The sequence below is a fragment of the Sapajus apella genome, unplaced genomic scaffold, assembly GCF_009761245.1.
Source record: "Sapajus apella isolate SASKATOON/1434 unplaced genomic scaffold, GSC_monkey_1.0 scaffold11, whole genome shotgun sequence".
Lineage (NCBI taxonomy): Eukaryota > Metazoa > Chordata > Mammalia > Primates > Cebidae > Sapajus > Sapajus apella.
In genome coordinates, this window is record NW_022436951.1 from 15,277,613 (window position 1) to 15,288,814 (window position 11,202).

Sequence of the window (11,202 nt, forward strand, 5' to 3'; positions counted from 1 at the left end):
GCGGTAGTAGTGTCACATTTTATTTGGGGATATGTAAAATTGTATTTTTTTAAACATTTGTTTTCCTTTTCAAGAAATGAATTTTCATAAAGCACAAGTCTCAGATAGGTACCTCTATTATCTATACTTCATAAATAAGCTTTACCATTGGGGGAAAAAAGAAGTGGAATTGTTTTTTCCATTGTCATTTTTCCTTTGAAGCATTAAATAGGATATTGATATTTTTTCACACTTAAGCTATTTACTTACTGTGACTTAATGAGCCGTTATAAAGTGAACCATATTCCCACCGTGCATTTCATACAACTATTACTAGAACTTCTTTTCAGAAAGATTTATCTACTAATCAATAGCTTTCTTATTGTGCCATTTCCAGAAGTACTAAAGAGACTTCTCTCTGAAGCAGCGTTTGACTCTTGCTTTGGTTTACCCTCTCTAAGAGTTGTGCAATGTACGACAGGGATTCTAACAGGTGGATCATGTAGTTTTTGTGATGTGGCTGTGGTCACCAATATTTCTGGTTATTTCCAGGGAAGATGAAACTCATTCAATTGCATTATCAAGTAAAAGGCAAAGTCGTTCTAGAAATATAAAATTATACTTAAAATCATTACCTTTACTGAAAACAAATATGTCAATCATTAATGTTTAGATGTTTAACAATGTTTCTAAAGGATTATTTTAGATTATAAACTCATAAAGGCACAGAGAAAAAATTCATGGTTATCAAAGATAAATATTATCTGGATTTTTTCTTTTCTTATTCTTAAACTTGACATTTTGACACTGAATTGAAATAGGTAGTAGTAAATTCTGCAGAAACCAGACACAAAATTCCTTTTGAGCAACAGCACTCTCCCTGTGATATATGTTTTCTACAGATGATTTACAGGTTACAGACATGCTGTGACCTCTCTCTCCCAATTGCAAACAGATTAAGGAGAGCTGATTAACCGGGGACTAAAAACACGGGGTTGTTTTCTCTTATGTGGGGTCTTTGACAAAGCCCTCCTTTCTGAGTCCTCCCACTTCATTCGCTTTCAAATCACTGTGCCCAAAGAGGTCTTCACTCCCCCAAGCCCAAACCTGGAGCCCTGCAGCGCCATCAGCGGCAGTATCTTCCTATTTGAGGGACGTCTCTTATTAATCAGAAACGCTGAATGGAAACCAATCAGATAGAGAGTTCCTTTGGCTTCAGCTTCCTGCCTGTCTGAGTTAAAAGTGATGCTCGAAGAGAAAGCCACGCTGAGATGCATGAAGATTCAGCTGTGAAGATACTATAAAAAGAGAGGAGAAGGACCGAGACAGAAGGAACAACGGAATTGTCAGTGCTGAGTAGTGCTAAACTCCGTTCCATTGTTAAGCAAGGTAAGTGTTATTTACTTTGCTTGACAATATATGCTCTTCAGTTTTTGCTTTCTTATAATGAAGTAGTACAAATATTGCTTTTCTCCTAGTTGCTATATTTTGCTCTCTCTCTCTCCCTCTCAACATTTGGAAGCACGTAAGAATACATTTTATAGTATTTGAATAAAATGTTTATACGCTCAGTGAGAAAACTTGCAACATTTGCTTCTTATTTTACTTTTACAAAGCTGATACCTACTCAAGCTCTTTATATAGTCCTCAAATGTGCAGCTGGAATATTGTTGTAAAAATAAAACTAAACTTAAAATTCTATCAGTTGATCATGGTGGCTTTCAATTACTCACATATTTGTGTGTTCATGTATATGAATATTATATTAATTTGAAATGGATGCTGGTCTTCTCATAGCTTTTGTTTAAATTATTTGAGTCAAAAATGTCAAAAATAAGGGCATTTTAATTCATAATTGAATAAGAAATGCTTTCTTTATTTTCAATATTATAAATGAAATAAAATATGAATAGTAAAAATGCCACAGATGCATATTGGATGTCAGGATTAAGGTGATCACTTTACCTGGTAGGAGAGCTTTCTTCACAGATTTGTGGCTCTTACTCAGGTTGGCACTCTGAATGTATATGTCTGTTAGTTATAATTGCTTTCCATTATTGTAGGCAAATGTGTCTTAATATAATGAAGACTAGATGAAAGCCACAGGAGAGGGACAGTGTTTCTAAGCCAAAATTGGCATTTACAAAATTTTAAGTGATGTGGGAAATGCATTGATTTGGTGGAACATTGTTTTATTGTGTTTTCCATTGCATGCTCAAGATCACCATTCACATCAAATAAATTTTTGCAAGCATTCTCCTCTCAAAAAAGCCTTGATTTTATCTATAAGGTCATCAAAATTTTTTAGTATTGATAGTTAGAAATTGTTACCAGGGTGAAATTCTCGTAATCTGGTTTAAATAATAACAGGGTAATAAAAAGAAAGTTATTAACTGTGGTAAATAAGTTTACATTTATTTGTATCATCAACTTTTGATGAGAATGTAATGCACTTCAGATTTGAGGAGAAATTCGTGGTTTATCCAGGAGATGTGTTGTCATTTTATATTTTATGTTACAGATATATGAAATTCCTAATGATTTTTTCACAAGCTTTCTAAAATCTTTGTAGCATGGAGAAGGAATGATTTTGTAAATCAGAAAACGTAGTAACTTTTGCAAACAGTAGGGAATCTTCCTTGGGCTCCCTTTGCTTTATCTCTGAATTTAGAAGCGTTACCCATCTTTAGTCACAGTTGGTTAAGATGAATTTGATTATTCAAGGTTCTCAAATTTTGTGAAAAACCTCCTCCTACATTCTATAGAAGGTGTATCCTATTTTTCAGATTCAGACACTACATCATTGCCTAGGCAATGCTATGTCAGTTATGAGATACATTTTTGCAACTGTAAAACTGACTAATCCAGGTTTAAAACAGATCTTTTTAAAGATAAGGAAGATGAAATAACATGCTATTACAACACGTAGCACCAAAGAACTTGAACGTAACATAAATAGCATGTGTTTATAGTCTTGTCACCAAACATGTTATGGGCTCAACTAAAGTTTTTTCAAATGAAGAGTACATAAATAATTATATGCACTTAATAGATATATGCTGACATGTTGAAATACCATCATCCCTATATGTGTTTTGAAAAATGAAAAAAAAATGTAAAATAGTTTTGATGTAAAATAAATTATGACAAAATTTAATTTTGGAAATAAATAAAAAAATACTTTAGAGAAAGCCTAGAGTAGTATGAATTTAAGAGTAATTAACTAAATTTAAGTCAGATAGATTTGATAGTACTAATAAAAACAATAGTCTTATGAGACAATTTTTGTAGAATAAAAAAAATTTTTCTTTTATTACAGTATTTGATAGTTTTAAAAACATTTGACATGGTTTACATAATTATGCTACTGTTCTTGCGTTCATTGCATAATGGAAATAAAAATGTCTTATACCACTGCCTGTCTTTAAAAAGATCACAATATCAAAGTGGATCTTGAAACTGCTCTTTTAAATATTGTGTTGCTCAACTTGATAAATCATGTGTTGAATCAGAAGCTCATCTGAACGTCACCTGGTATGGAGGTATTTCTTCTGGTGTTTTCCTGTAACCCCTATACATGCCAAGCTTAGCCAATGCAGTGTCCCTTTCAGTGTACATTCACCATGCAAGATTTTTAAAGTAAAGTTAATTGGATTTTTTTTTTTTAATTTCACTGGCTTTGCTCTATTTAGGTATCAATAGTGATATCAAGCATATGCCCCTTTCCCACAATATTTCTACAGTGTATGGGTGTAGTTAATAAGAATGCTTTAGAGAGTGCCTACCAATTATGTAATATAGGATATGCAATTAATGTGGCAACATATAGTATGCAAGAAAGTATAAATTAAGGTGAAAGTTAATTAAAAAAAATATGTGTGAATGTGTCATGAATAAACATTGGCTGTAACTTGTTCTCTATGAAAGTAAACAGCCTAGATAGATAATTATTCAACATTAATGCAGATGTTTCATTATAACTTATCATTAATTTGCCACATTCTTTAAGACTAATTTGTTCACTCCAAGGCACATTTAAATATGATGTGCAAATAATCTTGGATTAGAAAAAAAATGATACCTTAAAAAGTGTTCAATATACCACTTTTGACTTCAAGGACACACACACACATACACACACAAGTCAATAGCAATATTAACACAGAGTAATTTTGGTTCATAGTGAGATTTTTTGTAAAAAAAACTCTAGTTAGTTTCTTGGGTATTTTACCTTGTAAATGATCTGCTTAAAGTTGAATTTTCTTAAGGAAGAAGAAAGCGTGCAAAATAGGATCAAAAGGACATTGATTTAAAATGAGCCTTGTTTGTTTTTACCTGATGCTAAATTTATAAATACGATCATTTTTATCGTAGAACCATAAAGCATGCTTCGTAAGATAAAGCAATTCCTTTCTCTGTATCTTGCATATTTGTTTTCAGAAACAGTTGTCTTTTTAAAGATACTTCAAATAGATGTCAATAGCCAAGACATTACCTTATTTTGGTGTTGACATAAAATTTTGGAACTTTACAAAAGTAATTTTAACTCTCTCCATCACTAATTTTACAGATAAAAAAGCAGAGATTTAGAAAGGTCAGCTTACACAACCAAGACTGTCAAGTTTTATGTATATATATATGTGTATATATATATATATATATATATAGTCAATATTGTGTAGAAATGTATATTGTCATGAACCTCAAATTAGAAATATAGAAAAATACATAAAGCTAGATGGCAGACAGACATAGATAGATGATAGATATACACATAGATGATGGATTGATAGAGAAATACATAGAAGATAGATAGATAGATGGTTAGATAGATATTATTGAAAACAATTCTGGATTATTATAAATAATCTAAAAAAGTTTTTTTTTTATTTCTCTTATGAGTCATTTCATTTTCTGCCTGGAAGTACCATTATCCTCATTATTAAAATATGGTAAGGAGTGTACAGTGAGGAAAATGTCTTTATAGCACTCTTATACATTTCCATAATAGCCCTAACATGTTAATGCACTTATTCCTAAATTTAGCACTCATAAGGCATGGTCTTCTAGCCACAGTACAAATGCAAAGTGCCTGAAAAAAAGCAGGCTCTCTGGAGCCTGACCAAGAGATTTCATACTAACACTTCCAAGAAACACCTCTCCAAACATAAAAGTCATTATAATGGCTCTCATTGGCTATGACTGGAAAGTGGAAACATCATGGGGTGTTGTGGCCAGATGCTCTGTGTGAGTGTGTGTGTATATGTGTGTGTGTGTTGTGTGTGTGTGTGTGTGTGTGTGTGAGAGAGAGAGAGAGAGAGACAGAAAGAGAGATGTATTATTTATTTATATTTTAGGAAGAGAGGTTAAAAAAGAAAGAAAGAAAAGAGCTGAATATTTTCTTAAAGTTACATTCAAGGTTTTTCTGAGTTTTTTTTTCCCCATCCTATTAATTTAGCAAATTATAAACCAATTGCAGGAGAAATTAGTGTTCTTCTATAGCTTCCATTTCTTTTGATGAGCAAGATAATCTTTGATCTCTCTAATTGATCAATGAAACACCAGAGCATATGATTGTTTCAGAAATATGGATTAAAAACCCAGCCTCTCATATCAGATTTTGAAATTGGCTCTACAAGTCTGAAGGGTGTGGATGATTTCGTTTTAATTTCTACTCCAAACACCAATTCAGTTTACAAGGGAAATAGTAATAACTAATAGTTATTATTTAAATTTCAATATAAAAGATTTAACATGTTCATTAATGTGTAGAATATTGGAAGAAACATATATCTAATAGAATTTATGTTAGAATATGCTGCACTTGAAATACTTTATATATTATTAATACAGTTTCCAAAGCATAATAGACTCTTTCCTCATATTTTGTAAAAGAGGCTCTTTGGAAAGTCGTACAAAAAAAATGACATACACAGGAAGCTGTCTAACAGGGGGGACAACAAATAATGCATATAACAAAGTGTAATCCAGGCAAATGAGGTATAGTAATTCACTTCCTGGGTCAAAGGACATGATATAAAATATACTGCTTTTATAAAATTGGGAAATCAGCCTTAAAAGTTTTCTAAGGGAGTTTTCACCAATCAACCAATTCTAAAATGTATTTTTTTTTCTACCAAAGCAGTGTACTGTAGTAATAGTACATAATTTCTAGAAATGTTTTAAAATATTCATGTCTATATGTTATAAATACTCCATAATATAAAGAACACATAAGAAATTTATTTTTAAAAATTTTAAGGATAATTAAGCCACAGAGGAAATGTAATGATTTCCCATTACGGAAAACTTAACAGCTTAAGAAAACTTAGCAGAAATTAAGAGAAAACTTAGCTCAAATTCCAGAGTAACAACTATGTATCTATCTATCTATCCATCTATCTAACTATAACTTTATATTGTTATCTGTATATCTACATATATCTGTGTCTTCATTCATATTTCTGTACATCTGTAGCTTTAGCTATGTCTGTGTGTGTGTGTGTGCATCCAGAATACATATGGAAAACAAAGAAAGCACAACCAATTAATTCAAAAATTGTGAGCATTCAATATTCACATAAATTAATTATAATATTTATTACAGGGGTGTAACATGAGTAATGAAAATAACTTTTATTAGACAATTTTAATTGCATTATGAACAAATGATAAAATATCATTTGAACATTTTTTATTTTGGGAAAATTTTAAACTCAATTATACTCTATCTACTGTGGTTGACTTGGGTAATTTTTTAATAGGGAAAATTAAAATATTTTTTCAATTGTATCTAGAAATAATTATTCTTTATTGAGTGTTCACAATTCTTGAACACCTCACAAAAAATAGAATCTTTTTACCCACTTTTATAGTAGATAAGAAAACTGTTATATAAAGTAGAAGACAATGCGATTTCAAACTATGCTTATATAAAAAGTAGATAATTATTATCAGGAAATAAAATTCTTACAGTTTTACATTTGTCAAGTATAATACAAAGCAAACACATTATAAAATAAAAATTTTAATTATAAATTTGGCTATTTTCCCTAAGAGTCAATAGGCTCTTAAATATTTGTTGTATTTCTAGATAAATTAACAATTTGCTTGATTGTATATTTACTTTATATTAAAAATATGATACAAAGATTAAATAGTATTGCTTTTTTCTAATATGCAATATACAGTAATTCATAAAACAATGAAGAGAAGTATTTTATTATTACCACTCCTTCTAGCTTAATGTCACAACTTATTTATGTTACAACTTAATAAAGCATTTACACGTGTATTAAGCAGGGATTGGAATAGGTTCAACTGTTGGAAGAGAGAAAATAGTTTTTTGTCTCCCCTAAGTATTGCCAGTTTATCTAGATGATGTAACATATTAGATATGGTTTGAATTCAGCTTTTTTCATACAATAGCATTAAATAAGATTCAGATTTATATTTCGGTCAATACATAATTTTCCCAAAATTAAATAATTAACTTACTATAATAATGATATGTATACTTATTTATACAAATAATATTTATCTGTCTTTTTTATTTAGTTTAGAATAAGATTTCTGATACAATCACTAAGAATGGAGACTATTGTTTAACTTAGGATAAACAAATAAACTAAACTCTGTCTGTTGAAGTCTTACCTTGAATATGTTTTTAAACACACATTCAGGAAATAACAGAATGTTATTTCGCAGTAAAAATGTCACTTATGTATGTCTTGTATTTATATCTTAATGATAATAAATTGTAATCTTCCTAAATTACAAGAAATTGTGCGTAAAAGGCCTATATAGAAAAAGTGTGAGAACATGCTGACCCAGATTGAAAATTCTACTTAGATTATGGATTTAAAGAAATGTATTCTAACCAATTAAAAATAATATTTTGCTCTATAAAATCTGAATTTGAAAGGATATCTTGAAAGATCAGTAACTATTTTTATAACTATAATTAATTTATTTTAAAATAGAAAGTTCTATTAAAATACAAATGGTGAATATCAATAATAAAATACTCTTTAAAAATATTATAAGATTATTTCAGCACATTAAAATGGAGAGTTTTTATCAATAGTCTGTTCATATTTATAAAGCTCTCTCTATATAGACAGCTAGGTCATATAAATATGTGTGATATATCTTCCCTTCACAACTTTGGACCTATGACCTGTGTTAAACTTGGTTTCTCAATAGCTAACTATGTCAGATTATTTTATTTAAATAGGAAAGTAAGTTTAAACTTTGGAAATCATTTGTTATTTTAGAAAATTAAGAAGAGAACTGTTCCGATAGAATATTTTGAAATAAGCATGTGTCAGCAAGCTACCGGGAATTCATAAGGATTTATACCCGAAGATTAATGTTGAAACCTACAGAGACCAAATGACAGAATGAAGACAAGAGAGAGGTGGGATTCCATAGCAGATTCAGTAGCACAGTCACATAACAGTTTACTTTGAAAAATGTTGCCACCGTAGACCTTTTGCTCTTCCCAGACCCATTAGGCATGCAAGTTTACTAGTTGACAGATAAAGCATTTGCTTTGGAATCACTGAAACCCTTTATTAAACATGGTCACAAAATTATTCTATACACCTAAGACTAAACTATGTCTGTTGAAATCTTACAGTGAATAAATTTTTTAAACACACATTCAGGAAATAACAAAATGTCATTTCAGAGTAAAAATGCCACTTACATATGTCTTACATTTATATTTCAATGATCATAAATTGTACTCTTCCTAAATTGCAAAACATGAGTAAAAGGCCTATATAGAAAGACTGTGAGGACATTCTAACCCAGACTGAAAATTCTATTTAGATTACGGATTTGAAGATATGTATCCTAATCACTTAAAAAAAAAAAAAATATATATATATATTTATTATATTAAATATATATTTTGTTTAGTATATATATATTTTACATTTTACTTTAGGTTCTGGGGTACATGTTCACGTTATGCAGGGTTGTTGCATAGGTGCATACATAACCAGGTGGTATGATGCCTCTATCCCCCCTTTGACTATATCTGGCATTTCTCCCCATTTTATCCCTCCCCACCCTCCCCAACCCCTGCTGTCCCTCCCCTAACCCCCACCCCAATTGCCCTCAGTGTTTGATGCTCCTCTCCCTGAGTCCACGTGTTCTCATTGTTCAACACCTGCCTATGAGTAAGAACATGCGGTGTTTGGTTTTCTGTTCTTGTGTCAGTTTACTGAGAATGACGGTTTCCAGATTCATCCAAGTCCCTACAAAGGACACGAACTCATGGTTTTTTATGACTGTGTATTTTGCTCTATAAAATATGAATTGGAAAGAATATCTTGAAAAATGAGTAACTATTTTATCATTTTAGAATTCTGTATGTATATATTTACACAGTATAGTGGTTTTCTCTGATTAAGAGATGTTTTATAAACCTTCAGTGATATAAATTTTTCATTAAAATTACAGATGTATATCATTTATCCAAATGTAATTATGTAATGTTTTATTTATATTTCTTTCTTAGTTTTTGGCTTCTGTTAATCAGCCTTGTATGAAAGTGATCTTTAATTACCTTCATTGTAAGAAAAATTTAAAAGTATTAACCATCCACTTGAAAAAAGTAGATTTGTAACCAATTTTAGCATACAGGAAAGAAAGCATATAAATTAAGTTTACAGAAGATATTTTTAGTAGTTAGCATGTGATTTAAGATGTTCTCCATACATATATCTAAAAAATCAAATACTATGCTAAGTATACAATTATATATAGATGTGAAAAATTACTCATTTACTATAGTTGTTATGCTAGATTCATGTGCTGAGCGCTACCTGTATTTGTATCTTTAATTATAATTCTTATCTATGAGGAAAGATATCCACACTTGAATCCTTCTATTTGTTATGTTGTAATTCTAAATCATTTGATGGCTAAAATAAAGTTAACTTAGGTTGTATGTTATCTACTGCTTTCTAGCAAATTGAGCATAAATCTACGGCAATACCTAGAAAGCAGACGGGTCTAGCAATGAACTGTGATGACTTACTTGCTTTTGACCACCTGTGCTTCTTGAGTTCAGTATAGCTTTTTTTTTCTTTTTAATCCCTGCTTCTCTGCTACTTCTGTTTCCATCCCTGCTGCTTTTCTACTTTCCCTGGTTCATTATTCCCTATCCCCACTCCTCCTCTACTTCAAAGACAGAATAAATTTAACTAAAAGTGTTTCTCCTTTTAACTTAGCATTCATTTTGGGAGATTACTCAGTTAATTGCTACAAAAAAGTGGCTTTTCCAACTTGAGAAACTCCTTAGATGTGAAAACTAATAAAAATGGGTCAGTGTATTTTATGATCAGCATTAGAAGCTCGTCTCCTCTCCTCTACCACTCCCTACTATGGGAAATGAGGTTTACAGGAAGTTGAGTATTGCCAAGGCCACAATTCACAAAGAAGGAATAAGTGGAACAAGGTGATGCACTTTTACTAACAAGACGGCCTACCTACAAGTCCAGCAACATAGCCCTGCATGTATACAGCTGCACGAGGATTTTGGAGAATTGTTAAGAAAAACTGAGCTTTGAAAAGCAAAGGATATCCTTATATATTTATTACTACCTTTAGAAGAGGTGGAGGGGTGAAGAAACAAATTGGCAAAATGTTTTTATACTGCCTGTTTGGCCTCGGGAGCCGAAAATTGATGTACCTAACTTTTCACATTAAGAATCTGATCTTGTGTCTCATTTCCGTGTCTAGAAATGTCAGCCCATCTTTGAATTTGCAGGTGTAGGAAGCAATGCTTCTCAAAACACCACCACTGAAGTGTGATATCCCAAATGTGTGTAGGTTTGTTGAGAAGTCTATTTGGAATCCTGTATGAGCCCTTCATTTTCCTATCTTTCAGACTTGCAATCAGGAAAAAGATCTTTAGATTTTTTTGTGATAATGTATTCATCCATCCTTTAGCTGATTATTTCATCTTCACATGTTTGAACTTTCTCATTACTAAACACTTACTACATCTTAGGCACTATGCTGTGGTGAGGCTGCACCTGATGCGCTGGGAAGACCACCTTCACTTGGAGACCACTGTTTCAAACAACTTCAGATAGAGATTTCAGACAGAGATTCCTCCTTCCTTCCTTCCTTGATTTCTTTTCCCTTTCTTTCTTTCTTTCTTTCTTTCTTTCTTTCTTTCTTTCTTTCTTTCTTTCTTCTTTCTTT

General features: G+C 31.2%; 1 protein-coding gene across 1 annotated transcript in view; it reads left to right on the plus strand.

Moving 5' to 3' along the window:
- Positions 1-1,037: 1,037 nt before the first annotated feature.
- The window catches only part of CDH9 (cadherin 9), a 162,353-nt gene continuing 152,188 nt past the window's right edge, over positions 1,038-11,202 (plus strand). Inside the window, exon 1 of the mRNA XM_032279050.1 lies at positions 1,038-1,368. The gene's annotated coding sequence lies outside the window, so the exon portion shown is untranslated. The remainder of the gene's footprint in view (positions 1,369-11,202) is intronic.